Source organism: Alligator mississippiensis, chromosome 1, assembly GCF_030867095.1.
Source record: "Alligator mississippiensis isolate rAllMis1 chromosome 1, rAllMis1, whole genome shotgun sequence".
Classification (NCBI taxonomy): Eukaryota; Metazoa; Chordata; order Crocodylia; family Alligatoridae; genus Alligator; species Alligator mississippiensis.
The window spans coordinates 468,578,904-468,592,085 of record NC_081824.1 but is presented as its reverse complement, the minus strand read 5'-3'; the positions used below and the strand labels follow the sequence as shown (position 1 = coordinate 468,592,085).

The following is a 13,182-nucleotide window of genomic DNA, read 5'->3' as shown; positions in this document are numbered from 1 at the left end:
GTCAGAAGCAGCTTGTAATACAGAGAAAAGCGACTTGGAAAGAAATTAATGTGACAAGCACAGCAATGAGACCTTCCCAATGTGCCTTTATCTAAAAAAAGGCAGCGACCCGCTCATCTGTTCATAGCAGTGGATGTAGCAACCGGGCATGAAAAAGATGCAACAAAAGTGAAAGCATTAGAAAAAAGCAGCCCCGCTCAGACGTACAGCTCTGCTTTGCTTTCTGTTCAGCCATCAGTCGTTCAACCCTTTCAGCCACAGGTTGCCACGAGCTCCTGGCAGAGGCTTGACAGCACAGATAAAGACATAACCAGAGGTGTGACTGGCCAGGGCCGTGAAAGCAAAGGCTCACTACTGCAGGGGAAGATGTCACCTCCTTTTCTTGCTGCTGATGTGCGTGTCCCGGGCATTTAAAGCACTGATTTTCAGTAGCAGAAAGAAGGAAGGTAAGGTTAGCCCTCTATAACACCTCCCACCCTGCAGCACCCCGTTTCTCTGGCTGCTGACCCTCCGCCGTGCGGCATGACACTGCGTGGAAGTGCACTGCATGCACTGGACCCACTGCATGGAAGTGAGGTGGGATAGGAGAAGGGGAAAAATGAAGAACAGGGACACACCTGCCCACTCATTGTTACACTACTGGGCATAAACGCCCAGCAGAACAGCTCCACTTCGAAAGAGTTCACACTCACCACCCAAAAGAGCTGGACTGTGATCCTTGCTCAAACCTGAGCCAGCTTTATATCTGACACCTGGGAAAGAGGGAAGGGAGGGGTGATGGATGGAGTATCACAGCAATATGGTAATGAAATGTATAGTTTCTATAAGGTAGAAACACCTCTTTCTTTGCATAGTCCCTTCCAGCCCTGCTTTCCTATGATCTTATGTCCATACGAACGGATTTAAATGACAGCATTGACTGGCGTACGACAGGCCAGAAGCAAGAAGGGTCGAAAAAATACCGCTGCACCACCTTCCTAGGCGGAGGTAGGACAACGGCACAGGAATCTAAACTTCAGAAATAGGGGATCCCTATTTGCAAATGTTGATCCTGTTTGCAAATGGTTTCATACAGTCGTTTAAATCATACTGGATTTCTCTTACCGTTAAGTTGCTGTCTGCACTGTGAACGTTTCAGTCCGCTGCAGCTTTAACGTACCAGAACGACGTAAGTGGGACAGACCCACCGTGCTGGAACTGCTGAGAAAAGAAAAAGAAAAAAAGATAAGCAATCTTGGTCTCTTGTTCAGCGATGAATTGTTGTAATGCACTGTGCAGGAACTTGGATGCAGCAAATCTGGCCTGGAAATTGAGATATTTCCATACGTCGTTTATCACTTCCGACCATTCAATTCCCAGGGACGAATTTATGCTGTGAACACGCTCCCACAGGTGTGTGCCTTAACACAAGTCAGGTCGCCCTTAAGCCAAGCCCACACTTGCATCACAACCAAGCGAAACCAAAAACTGTTAGAGGCAGTGTGTAGTTCCTCTAAGCTCACCAGCAACGTGCCAAGGCTTTATCACCTATTTCCATCTCTGCAGGCTCCCATCAGTCAGTGTCACTGAAGAAAAACAATCTGACAAGCTGTTTTTAGCAATCAGGCGATGAATTAGAACGACGCTAATACCAGGAGCCGCAGTTCAGAAGAAAATTTGCATGGCAGGTTCTGCGGTGGAAGAGTCTAAATTTAACCTGGTGTTTATTCCTGTGGGTAGCTGTTTGGCGAGCCTACTCAGCAAGTTGGTGCAACCGTGCATGAGGGCGCCTCCAAAAAGCAAGCATCCCGGTATCTATTTGTTTAAAACACATTTTCCACCACTGATCCCCACTCAGCCACCGCAGACGTCAGAGAAGCCAGTGAAGTGACACTGAAAATTGCAAGGGGAGAAAAAAAAAAAATGAAATTTTGCAACGAATTTTGCAAAAATGAAAGATCAGAACATGCCCACATTAACGCAAAACGAAAAGTAGGGCAGTGTTATAGTCCTGTAGTTAGTCATAGTCAGTAAGCACGCAGACAAGCATACCAAAAAGACATATCCGTCTCCTTATGCTCATACCCCAGTCCAGGTTAAGGCCAGGTTAAGTTTAAGCACGTGAACAGGCCATTGACTTAACTGCAGGGAGATCACCAATCGTGCACCGAATATACCAGACTGGTGCTTCTTGCAAAAGGCACTCACTCTACCAACGTAGAGAAAACTCGGTCTTTTCTACATATGCGACCTGTGACCTATCAGTTTTACCATCACAAAACCAATGCAGGTAAAGTCACCGCAGCTTAGGAGGATCCTCAGCTCTCAAGTACTTAGAGGAGCCGTTCTCAGCCTTCGCAGATTCAAGGCCCCCGCTCAGAAAATGCCAGCTCTGAGGTTTCACCTGTTTCTCGAGTGCCAGAGCAATCCTTCTGTTGCGAAGAACTGATTGCACCAGGTCAGCATGATACAACACCAAAAATTTCTATTGGACATCTCTGGGTTTATCTTGTGCATCATGCATAGGTGTTTGCACACCTACCGGTGCTACTACAGAGCGCCACCCCCATTGAGAGTGACGAACTTCAAGAACGAACAATATTTTTCCTAAATGAATGTTTATTTCTCAAAACCCATGTCACATCCTACCCCCCCCAAGCAACATTTGGACTGGCTTGCAGTACACGGGGATAGTCCCCATGCAAATACCCTGCCACGCTTGATAGCAGGAACAACAGACTTTCTGCAGAAACTGAACCAAAATTTGTACACTTTTTTTTTTTTTTTCCTAAACCTTCACACAGAAGGCTAGGATTCCTATTCAGCTCTTTAAGTCTGCCCTAAATAGGGTCCCTGCATTCAACATCTGACTGCAGAAAAACAAAGCGGATCCATTTTTAGTCGCGTCAAAGACGGGCTCGTGAGCAATACTGAAAATCAGGAAGTGGTGCTTCGTCCTGAATCACACGCAGGAAGTGACTAGAAACCAAAAAAAAAAAAAACCCCCCAAAACCCCATAACAAATTCTGCCGTTAGATTTCTAGAAAAAGTGCTGGGCTCCTGCAGCATGGCATGCCTGGCCGGCCTCCAGAAAGTCACCAACTTTGCTAGGCTCCAGGAGGCTCCGCTCCATGCAGATGGGCTACACTTTCCACTCCACAGCCTTAAAACTGAAAACCTGAATTAATTAATTAGACACACTCACCTCCGATCTAGCCTCGCCTTATTGCATCATCTATGGCAATAAAAGGATTTCCTTGCATCTCTCGGAAACGACATAAAAGGGAACTGTTTTCTTCAATACAAGCGTTTTGAATAGGAAGCACTCTCCTCCACGGTGTTGCTCACCGGGGAAGTGAAATGGCTTTTTCATTTTTCTCAGCAAGGACCAGGCCCTATAGCACAAACAGCAGATGCTGAAAGAGCAAATACATCAAACCCAGATATTTTTCACTTAGCTAAGTCTAGGTCAATGATTTTCAAGCAGGGTGTTGTGGCACCCTGGGGTGCCTTGAGATCCTTTCAGGGGTGCCACGAGGTGCCACGCAATGTTAGCCTTGCTAGGGGTGCGACCACAATTCGCAACAACCCAGAGCTTTCAAACAGGAGTCTGTAGCATTAAAACATTGTGCCTTGTTGTGGTCCAAGTTCTTTGCAACAGAATTGCTCTAGTACTCCTACGTAGTCAAAAAGGGAGTGAAAATGAAGAGCTGGTATTTTCCAAGTCAGAAAAAGGCTGAGAACCACTGGTGTAGGTATTTGCAATGCACCCACAATGCTAAGCAACCTTAAGGGAGGCTGATTGTTACTATCCAGCGCACTTTCCTGCCTACAGCAAGGGGTTGGGCTCGATGATCTACAAGGTCCCTTCCAACCCTAGAAATCTATCAAATCTAGCACATGCCCTCCAGTCCTGATCACCATTTTGCAGAAGAAAGTCATGTTTTGCAGCACCTGCCTCCCCTCCAATCCTACCCTGCCCCTTCCACGTGTGGGACCAGTCTAAGGATGCCGGCCCCTCCACTTTCCTTCTGCCTCCCTGAGCAGAGCCAGGATCTCCTCCCTCTTCTACCTGCAGAAGAGAAGCCACCTTTATCAGCCTATAAGTATATAAGGGATATGCATCAGGATCTGGGAGAACATCTGTTCACCAAGGCACCCTAAGGGAAGACAAGGTCACAGACTGCTGAATGAGCACTTTAGACCGGACATGAGGAAAAACTTCTTTACCGGCCGAGTCTCTAGAGTTTGCAATAGACTTCCCCCAGAAGTGGTGCAAGTACCTATTCTGGATACCTTCAAGAAACACTTAGATGCTCACCTTGCTGGGGGCATCTGACCCCAGCTGACTTCCTGCCCTTTGGGGAGGGGACCGGCCCCGATGATCTCGCGAGGTCCCTTCCAGCCCTAACGTCTATGAAATCTATTTACTCCAGCGACCAGCCTCCTGCGGGCGGTCAAGTGCTCCGACGGGGATGGAAGAAAATCAGAGGCTGTATCTGGTAGGACACCCTCACCCCTTGAAGGTCTGAGAGGGGGTGAAGGGAAGGGAGAGAAGGTTATTATCCCCATATTGTTAACACATGTCCTTTTCCTCTTCCTACATCCCCCTAAGACGTTTACACCCCTATATTCATAGACATCTCATGTGGACTCCCCTAAGTCCAACTAAAATGACTGGTCCTTTGATTCTGGGGGATCTAGGACTAATCTAAGAGACGTAATCAAAGTCTGGCTTTGCTATTAGGTCACGTCAAAGCAACAGGCGGGTTTTTTTGGTTTTTTGGTTTTTAAATCAAGGATGTGACAAAGAATTTAAGTGGGAATGGTTGTACGAGCTTGGCTACGGTCCACACTACCAAGCCACGGCCAAGAGATGAAGGGACCGATCAAAATTGTGGCTGCTGCTGCCAAAGGCTATTGTCAACCATCCCACGTGGCTAGATTCATGGACTTCACGAGCCAAAAGGGATCACCTATCGACTCTTCTGACTCCCTTTATAACATAAGCCAGAAAAAGTCACATAAAAATGCCTACCCTGAGAGGGAGCTGCATCTCCTAGAACAAAAATGAACTTTTTCGTGCCCAGGAACTTGTGGTTGAAATGAAAATAGTTTGTATCGTTTCCCTTCCAATGATCCGTCACTTATGATTACTGTCGACAAGTCGGAGGAGCTGAAAACGGGAAGAGACAACAAGCTGCAACTGCTGTTACTGGCTGTTGCTATCCCTTCATCTCTTTTGCTGGAGTCCCCTTGGATTTAGGTGCTAATCTATGAAGCTCACGTTGCCTCTCCTTCCTGTCTGCACCACAGAAGGAAAACTTGTCATGGAGAAATATACTGGCAAGTTGCAGTAGCTATGTTTTTAGTTATATGCCATCACTTACGGCTGGCATGCGTGGGGTAGCTATTTTTTAAGGGAAAAAAAAAAAAGAAAAATTAATGCAATCTACAGTGTTTCAACCACCGGTACAATATATAAAACATGCAAATGTACCGAGGGGGAAAATACCACCTGAAGGTCTAGACAGGTCTAGTTCGGTGATCAGAAAACCACTTCGCCCACAGGTATCCGCTTTCTTCCATGCATTGAACACAGCAACATGTTTGCCCATGACCTCTCTAGAGATGCTATGAGTGTTGGCAAGTTGGAGCAAGATGCTAGACTAGGACATGTATGGTGATAGACGGTCGAGGGTGTAGACAGAAACCCTCCCAAAGTGGTTAGTCGGAAACAAGCCAGGGTGGGCCAAGGGAACAGCCCCGTCAGCAGCCAACCGACCACATTTAACCAGCAGAAACATGCACGTGGCTTGGATACCAGGGTCATCCACCCAAATTCCAGTGTCCTACTGCAGCCGCGAAGCCATTAAGGTTCCTCAAAAAAAAAACAACTAACCATCGCACCAACCGTAAAGGATTTTTAGGAAAAAATGCCGGGCCATTTATAGGCAGGGTCAGTGCCAGTCTCCCAGGAACCTACACATTTATTTCTAAAAGACAGCTTCTTTGTGATGCCCGACAAGAATACAGGTCATACATTATGCACCCGTCTCTCACTGGTTTCAACTGGCCGGCACAAGCTACGCTCAGAAGGGCTTCGGCCACAAAGCCCTTGCCCTGGTTCTTTTATGAATGATGCATTATTTGGCCAAAGACGATATGCAGCCCATTTTGTCAAAGTCTATTGCAGGTCAAACTCACAGGCACCCCTTTGTTCGCCCGCCAGCCCCCGTCTCCGTCCTTTCCCTCGGGGAAACCGATGCAGGTCACACAGTCTAATTAACACTGCTTGTTTTGAGGAATGAGTCAAGTAGCCAAGACAGCACTGAAAGCCAAGCATTTTGGCTCCCAGCTCTGCCACAGAGCCTTTATATGACCAGCCAAGCTTCCCGTGCCTCGGTTTCCCTAACCATAATGTTGGGAAAACACTTCCTTACCAGGCTCACAGGACTGCTGGAGAAATGAAAAGCCATTTGTGTTTGCAAAACTGCTGGGAGATGCACTAAGGCTTTCTTGAAGGGCAAAATATATTAAACAAGGAAACTATCCAAACACCAGCTCCCTCCTGAAAAACAAAACGCGCCTGCCAACTTCCCTCTCGGAGGTAGCACAGGATAGTTGGAGAGATGGTCCATAAGGGGCCCAAGAGCGCTCAACCCACACTTAGACCACACAACATAGTTTGTAGCTCACGGTCTGGGTCGCCTGTGTATGTGGCATCCAGCAGATCAGGCAGAGGACAGGCAGCACAGCAGCTGATAGGCCCGGGAGCAGAAAGCAGAGCAGAAGATCAGGCAGGAAGTGCAGGACAAAAAGCAGAGGAGATAGGGTAGGCCTACAACTTTAGACCATGCAGAGCAGAGCAGATGGCATGTACCCTGCCCCAGGGACTCTCAGGCTTGTTCAGCTGCAATTCTGGCCTCAGTTTCCTATCCCATGCTTTTGCCAGCCCGTCTATTTAAACGGGGAGCTCTTTGGGACACCGAGTGATGTCTTACTATGCGACTGTGAAGGGTCTGGCACAAAAGGATGCCCAAAATACCAGTGTAACATAATAGTTAAATCAGGGACGAACATATAACATGCAGGCTGGATCTGATCTACAAATCCAGACTAGCAGCAGGCCACCGAAAGTTAGGGAGCATGGCCTGCCATGGAAATCAGACCTCTTTGACCTCGCTGGCCACTGACATCCACATCAAGTCAGGTTGACTGACCCCTTCTTGGGCCACCGCACCATTCAGGGCTGCTGGATCCCAATGCAGTAATGATCACCCCCACGGCCCGGGCTAGGTCCAGCCCATAAAGAGCTTTGCAGTCCAGATCCAGGCTTAGATCTCCAGGCAAGGCTGACACCCCTGCTCTAAGTCACAAACTACATGCAGAATAGAGTGAAATAAAACCTCATTTGGGTATTTTCCTCGCCAACGGCATTTCAGTTCTAAACACAAGAACAGTCGCTTTATTACTCCTCTGCTTCAAAAGCCAAAGGGCTGAGCAGAAATATGCCGCACAGACGGATAAATGTTTTGGCCCTAAGGACCGCAGCAACCAGACCGTGCACATACAGGTCGCGTTGGCGTGGCTGTGTAAAAGGGAGGCCCGAGTTCACAACCAGGCACCGACAAAACCCAGTTTTGCATGAATACTTCATGAAACATTAAGATCAAGGCACTTAACAGCAAAAGAGTTCACCACACTCAACACTGCACGTCAGAGCATCCAGGGGGAACATTCGATAAAATCTTCCGAACTGGGCTATGAGATACTGCAAGTACGCCTGCTCGCAGAAGGCAGCACCGTGCCAAGATACACTATGCCAGGCCTTCCTATACTAGCTCCTGAAACCAGTTCGTTGGCTGGCTCACCGGCTGCGTCGACGTGACTCTGCTGCTTCTGCTTTGGGAAGGAGCATGCATTGCAATGCAACACATCTCAGCACAGGGCTGCCTTGCTCCGCATAGGCGCGCTGTGGGTGAGCCATGCAAGCAAGCTCCTTCTCACCCAGACGGGAAGCAGAAGTCAAAAGGCAGTGCAGAGCCCATCAGGAAGAGGTACCCTTGCCCACTTCGATGCTGCAAAGCGATCCAACTGCACGAGAGACATAAAGGGACTGTTACCTTCTGAACTGGACACGCCGAGCAAAAGCAACGGCTGAAGATACAGTTCAGCTCGGAGTCCAATGCGCCACCTTAAATGCCACTGACGTTGGTCCCCAGCGAGCCCATCCCTTGCTTTTCTGTGCATCAACCTCTCCATTTGTTCTGCAGAGGAACTGGCTGGCTGAGGAAGACGACCGAATCAACAGGGAAGACCAGCAAGCACATTTCTCCCTGGAAACATGCATCAATCCTTTTACCCGGGGAGGGGTTAGCCACGTTAGCCGGGCAGGATGGCTTAGGGACTAACTGAGGTCCAGAGGCACTTTCATAGCAAAAAGCCTACGTCAGCAGAGGCTAGGAAGCCAGACTTTGGCTGGGTTCACTTGCTGTTTCTTCTCTAGATGAACAAAACTATTGGTATTTCTTTAGATATCGGGGGTTAAGGAAAAAACTAGAGAAATACCCAGCACCTGTCCTTCTTGCAGAAATGAAAGGGCAAAGACTTGGTCCCCGCTCAGTACTCAAGACGTTTGATCTTACTGGCAACCTCTGAAAAAATCTTCACCCCACTTCATCCCACACCAGCTTTTTGGGAAGGGAAGAAACAAAAGTTTACTTGGTGGCCCATTCCCAGCAAGCCAAATCAGATCAGATACTCTCTATATACCGAAAAAAATCAAGATTCTCCTACACCAGGAATTGCATCCTAACGCACCCTAGAGACAGCCCCGTGCCCTGTTAGCATCATTCATTCGGGAAGCAAATTCACACTAGCCCTGCATTTCTGGAAATGTATTTGCCGCCAGGCACCAGCTGGAATAGTGCCCTTCTCGTCTTATGGCGACACTGCACGTAAAGGGGAGAAAGTTTCCGGAAGTGGTTAATAGCAGATAAGCTAGCACAGGAAACACACTGAGGTTCATGCCCCGGCTTTCCAAATCGCATTGTGTATTTATTTTCACAGCTGTACTGTCTGCCGTTCCAGCACTTCTGTTGACAGCTGTCATAGGTGTCCAAGCGCATTAATCCACCAAACAAAATCATTCCAACGGTGATAAAGACTTGCTGAGTAGCGTGGACAGGGGTACTCTCCACCCTGACAGCTGAGCTGCCAAACTGATATTTCCTATGTCATCCACCGCACAGAGTTATGAAGTCAGGCTAGCTTGGGCTCAGTCTTTCGAGTGGAGACTTCTCAGGTCTCTTTCTACCAAACAATTATGTTAAAAATAGCTGGAGCATGTGGGGGACTCCAAGCGCTGAAATGCAATCAGTTAGGAACAAAGCAATTAAGTTTTGTAGGTGCAAAAAACATCCCGTACACAGGAGCATGGAAAGTCGATCAACGGCATCTCTCTGTTTGCAAGGGCCCTGAGTGTTGCAAGCAGGGAAGGCATATAAGCCTCATCCGTTTGATCGAAATCTCTGCTAGGTGGAAATGCTAGCAGCAGTTTTATTGCTCACACCGTGATTTCTCAGACCTCAGATATCTATAGATGGAAAATAATGAATTTGGGAAAAAAAAAATAGCAAGTGGTGGGTTCTTATCTTCTGGTTTCCAAATGCATCAGGTTACCCTGGTTCCTATTTTCAAGACTCTCTCCAGGAAAGCAAGGATTAAAAGTGATATTTTTTTTAAATAAAAGCAGAAAACGTCAGTCTCAAGCAATCCTGTCTCCAGGAAAAAGAGTTGGCAACACTAATCTATGTCTTTCCCAGTGGGAGACGCCCTAAGACAGCAACATGGACACGCACACAATACATGACATGGGCCCTTCCCAGTACTATGGATAAAACTGGGCTTCTCCTGTGAACCAGGTGCAGGTGTTTGCACACCTAACACTACCACTATTGAGCACCAACCTTAAAAGGATCTCCCAGCATCCCAGTTGAGAATCTCTGCTATAAAAATTAACGGGTTTTTTTGGCAACTATCGTTGATTGTGCTAAATACAGCTGGTCCAGTAAGAAGATGCCACCCCAAAAAACCCTTGCCTCTCATAATCAATCCCATGCCCATCGAAACTACAACATCATTCCAACACTACCAAAACTGAGAAAGTAAACTAAGATTTTGCATCACGCTTGTTCCCTTCAAGAATCTCCCCTAATTCCTTATAATACACATTTGACACCCTCTCAGCCAGCCTTAAATAGGAAGTGTATATTAATGCGCCCCCAGCCTCTTTCCCAGGATCGCAGTGATCACTGTAATATTATATGAACATAATAATATTCATAGAAACAGGTCCCGTTTTGTGATGCAAACCTTGCAGGAAGAGAAACCTGTTGCAAGGAAGTTGCCATCTAACCATCATTTATTATCATTTCCAGATGTTTGCCATGCTCCTAATGTTGCTGAAAGATGTTCAGGTCTCACAAGAATTAAAAAAAAGGGAGGAATTGATATGGGGGGGGGACATTTTTGCTTCTCATTTTCCACCCCCAAATGCGCAACGTGAAATGGCTCAAGTCAGCAGCTTGGCCGCTAGCTGTGTGCAGCCTGCGGGATACAGCGCTCCGGCAGCAACAAAGGAAGGCTCCTGCATTTCAGGGCTTCTCTGGCTCTGGTGCTGTCTAGTGATTAACTGCTCAGCTGCTAATTACAGGATGTAAACAGTGACCCGGGCTTGACCTGTAGCTGACTCAGGAATTTACCAGCAGCCTTTGCTCAGGGGGAGGTGGGAGAGCCACACAGTGTTGACTCTGCCAAAAGTGTTACTAGATCTCCAAACGTAACCTGGGGGCACACTGTGCGTCCAGGCACGCACGCGTGCAAAACGGGGCTAACTCCTAGTCTCCTTCAACTCTGGGGCAATAGATTGAAGGTTAATTCTGTCAGGGCCAGCTAAAAGGTAAGGACAGAAGAGTAATTTACTCTCAAAGAGAAGGCAGACAGGTATTGTGAACCATTTAGCTGCATGCTCTGACTCCTCTACCGATGGGGGCTCTGCTCCTAGATTGGCCGCTGACCAGGGTGAAAGAGCTCAGTCTACCCTGTCATGGAGTGGACCTCGCTCCAGACTAAGTACAGACAGTCAAAAAATCTCGAGGCTGAATTGATTCAGTCTTCACAGGTTAGTTTAAGCCGCAGAGATTGAACCCATAAGCAAGCGAACAGAGATTCACTTTTGATTCTGGAAATGCAGCCACACGCCTGTGGTCACCGAGGCCAGAAGCCGGGGGGCGCTAAAGCACGTCTCCTTGCTCGGCTGGAACAGACAGCTTGAATCTGGAGGGGATCTGGGACAGAAGTTCAAGAAACTGATGTAACCTAAATCAGTTAAGTCTGATACTGCATCTGTCCAGTTTTACCTTAAACCAGTTTCAGCCATTTGAAAGTGGTTTATGAACACTGAACTTCTATTGTGTTACAGATTTGAACTGGTTTCCAATCACTTATACCAGTTTATGTGTAATTTCTGTCGCTGGCCCTGATGTGCCCACCTGTCTGAAGCCACTGGCACCCTAGAGATTGCCAGGTTATTTAACCACCACCACTCAGTGTTAAGAGTCACGTGTGGCACCATCTACTATAAATTACAGTAGCAGGCCGAACTGCCCTGACCATCAGCAGTGCAACTGCACTCACCTTTAACACCTGGTCAGGGCAAGAGCACATTTCTATCCTATAAAAATGACCAGTTACGGATCTGGCTGGTCTCACAGCAATAGTTTTCCTGGCTTACAGTTGCTGGATTGCATTAAAAAGGCAGGGAGAATTAGGTAGCTGGTCTTAATTAAGCAGAAGGCAGCAAAACGCACATGTGCACACATGCAGCACACACGAATACACACACACACACTACATCCCAGTACCACTTTGTCACAAATGCAATTGCTATTGCTACCAAAGAGCTGTTATTTAAAAAAATAGAATAAAAACCAACCAAGGGTGATACAGTCCACACCATGAACAAGCCTGAGAACATCTAGGGTTATAAACCATATAGCACCATAGCCTCTTCTTCGGCAAGTGCCTGCATGCCCCATAACATGCACGTGTAACCCAGCATCATTCAACTACTGTAACAGCACTCAAGCAATGCTCAAAACTGACTTGCTGCAGTAGCCAACAAATGCAAATGATCATAGCCTCATCCACCCTATGCAAATCAAGACAAAATTGTACATTACACAAGGACTGTGCTGTAGCACATTTTGTAACCACCAACTCCCCATGCATTGATTAACATCTTCGACTGCTGTGATTCTTCATGCAAGTTTATTGATTGCCTGAGTGGGGAGAAGGAGGCGGGGGGATAAACTGCCCCCCAGAAAGATTTTCTGAACTTCTTGTTTTCAAATCGACAAAAAATGCCCTTTAACCACTACTGCGTTGCTCCATGGAATCAGCAGCAGCAACAAAAACAAATCTACTGGGTTTTCTGGAAAGTGTGTCCTCTGAATATTGCTATAAAAAAAAAAAAAAAAAAAAAATCAGTATTTCCATAGGCAAGGATGTTAAAATGCAGAGGTCATAAGAAACGGAGTATTAAAAAATCCATTAGTGTACATTTTGGTCATTTCTGGCCCCATACATATCAATCAACCAGTTCTTGGTATCATGCATTTTGGACAATTATTCAAAGAAAATATATTTAAATCTGGGGAAGAAACAGAACCAGGTGCACACAACTTGAAAGTCCCATTTTTCCAACACCTGCCATGGAGGCTTTGCAATACACTCCCAAAGAAAGGTAAAACTCCTGCACAAATCTGGCAGACTTTGAGAAAAGCATTGGTCGCGCCTATGAAACACATAACTATTGTCTGTGTGATAGACCAATCAATTTTAAATAGCCATAAAGAAGAGAAAGCACTGTTTATGACATAGCACGTTGATGATATCAGATCAGAAATTAGTGCTGAAGAATGGAGACCATCTGGAACAATGGCCCTGCATGATAAAAGGAAGTTATTTTAAAATCCTGTATCGATGGTATCTCTCCCCACTAAAAATTAAATGCATTTGCCTGTTCCCATACCATGCACGTTGGTTGTTCGGGAGGATTTGACCCCCCGTGGTGGATGTGTCCCAGAATTAAACTGTTTTGGAAGAAGGTTGGAGGCACGGTGAGGGGAAATAACAGGA

The 13,182-nt window shown here is 46.8% G+C and overlaps 1 protein-coding gene across 4 annotated transcripts in view; it reads right to left on the bottom strand.

The window, feature by feature from the left end:
• The window catches only part of GDPD5 (glycerophosphodiester phosphodiesterase domain containing 5), a 305,947-nt gene that overhangs the window by 240,208 nt on the left and 52,557 nt on the right, over positions 1 to 13,182 (bottom strand). For 3 of the 4 annotated variants that reach the window (XM_014601505.3, XM_014601509.3, XM_019479382.2), the window contains exon 2: positions 1,105 to 1,200. The gene's annotated coding sequence lies outside the window, so the exon portion shown is untranslated. The remainder of the gene's footprint in view (positions 1 to 1,104; positions 1,201 to 13,182) is intronic. The other variant, XM_014601508.3, reaches the window with a different exon arrangement.